Genomic DNA, 2,408 nt, shown 5'->3' with positions numbered 1-2,408 from the left:
AATTCGTTTCGTTTGGAATCTTGGCAATGTTTGGCACAGTTGGAAAATTTGGTATTCAAAATCCCAAAAACGTACAAATATGTAATAATGTGTGAACGCATAATCTGCACAAATTTGAAAAACAATTTCTGTAGAGTGTAAAAGAATATATGAATATACATTAATTATTACAATAATAAATAATAATTTTAATAAAGAAAGAAAGAACAAATTAATAAATAAAAAAAAAAGTAATTTGTCGATCTCATTAATGCGATTTACAGATTATCAGTTATTCCGGAAGACAGTGCGCGTGTCGAACATATCCCATATATTGTGCACAGTATAAGTTAAGTCCGAAGGCATAATCGATACTGCTGCATGTTTATGGGATCGATAACACATTTACCGATTATTTAGTCATCGCCGACATGTCGTATCGATCCGACACACTGTAAGATTCTTTGCAAACACCGACATTCCATCCGGAATAACTAATAGTCTGTAAAGAGCCGACTTGTCGGCGATTACAGTGTCATTTATGAGTCTGTGGATGGGGATAAAATCGAACTTTGAAATGATGGCAGGGTCACTACAAAATCCATTTTTTCGTCCACCTCAATTGTTTCTGTTTCTGTGTATTCTTCTTCTGTGGTTTAAGGACAAAACTTAATACGGTGTTCTCACCAAGCATGTTTTGGGGTTTGAAATGTTTTCCCTTTTTAAGCACTTCAAAACGAGTCGTTTTCGCCATACTCAAAAACAAGTTCAAAACCCAAGTTTTCCTCCAAAACACGTCAATTTTAGAATGTGAACCCACCTAAAGGCCGGTACTATGTTCATTCTTGCGAAAAATTTTTATGGAAACCATTATTTCGCACATAGAAAGCGGCGTTTTTTTAGGTAGCTTGGAGCGCTATTTTACAGGGAGCGATATTGGATTAAGTTGGTGGTGTTGCTTGTTTTTACAAAATAACATTTTATTTTTCCTTGGGCAATTGATCTGCTATTCCTTTGATCCTTTGTATAGTTTCGGAACAAAAATATGGTCCGTGTTTGATTTATAAACCCGCACAAATAGTTTTTAATAAATAAATTATTTCTTAATTCACATTGCAAATGGCGCCGTGCTATAAACGTCAGTTTTTCAACACGAAAAAACAAAGTATCACAAATGGAAAAAATTTCGCAAATTTTTCGCATTTTTTGGTTTTGTATGGAGTTTCAACGCGAAAACCGAACAGAGTACCGGCCTTAATTTGGAATATACCCCGAATAACATACCCTATTCAAAATATATGTCAAAATATTGAAATAAGTTTCATAGAAAAAAAGAATAAACAAAGGCTTTTATGCGACAAGTCGTATCGATCCGACACACTGTAAGACTCTTTACAAACACCGACATTCCGGAATAACTGGTAGTCTGTAATGCGCTTTACAGACTATCAGTTATTCCGGACGGAATGTCGGTGTTTGTAAAGAATCTTACAGTGTGTCGGATCGATACGACTTGTCGGCGATGACTAAATAATCGGTAAATGTGTTATCGATCCCATAAACATGCAGCAGTATCGATTATGCCGTCGGACTTAACTTATAATGTGCACAATATATGGGATATGTTCGACACGAGCACTGTCGTCCGGAATAACTGATAGTCTGTAAAGCGCATAAGCCAACATACAACAAAAATGCGAACCTCTGTCGTAGGGGTTTCCGACCATTTTGGCTAAGATCACATACCGGGCTTACGGTGTGAATGCCCCATACAAGTTTATTTCGATAAAAACCGATTTAGAATGTAATCGATATTTCAATTTCCGATTTGATTATGTGTTTCAGGGATGAACGCATTAACCATTCGTAATCGTTCCATATCGCCATGTTACCAGAAAAGAGAAGGTACAATAAAAAATATTTAATAGAGATGGGACAAGAATTTTTCATATGGTACTTTTAAGGTAATGAAATATTATTATTACGATCGGTAGCTACTCTTTTGCAAAATGTCAGCTAAGTGCCGGTAATATAGTACGTAATAAATAACTAAAATTTCGTGGGCGTTATTATCGATATTTTGCTTCCGTAATAAATAGATTCGAAATTTGTGAATAAAAACACATGCGTATCAAATATAGTAGATAAAAGATTTGTTTAAGCAAACCGGCCTTATTTAATAATAATTCATTGATTCCAAAAATACAAAAAGAGAGGAATGCCATTTGTATTACTAGCAAAGTTCATTATATATCCAACGTTACCATAGACTTTTTTTAAATAGCACTATAACAATCGTTAATGGCGATGGTACTAAAAATTGGTAAAAGCATTTTGACATCGCCATGCACGGTTTTTGCTTTTAAATTTTCGCTCAATGCGTACATTCTTTTTTCATCTAGATTTCGTTGTATTTTAATTACAAACTT

This window comes from Haematobia irritans, chromosome 4, assembly GCF_050003625.1.
Source record: "Haematobia irritans isolate KBUSLIRL chromosome 4, ASM5000362v1, whole genome shotgun sequence".
NCBI lineage: Eukaryota > Metazoa > Arthropoda > Insecta > Diptera > Muscidae > Haematobia > Haematobia irritans.
The sequence above is the reverse complement of the archived record's forward strand: the minus strand, read 5'-3'. Positions refer to the sequence as shown.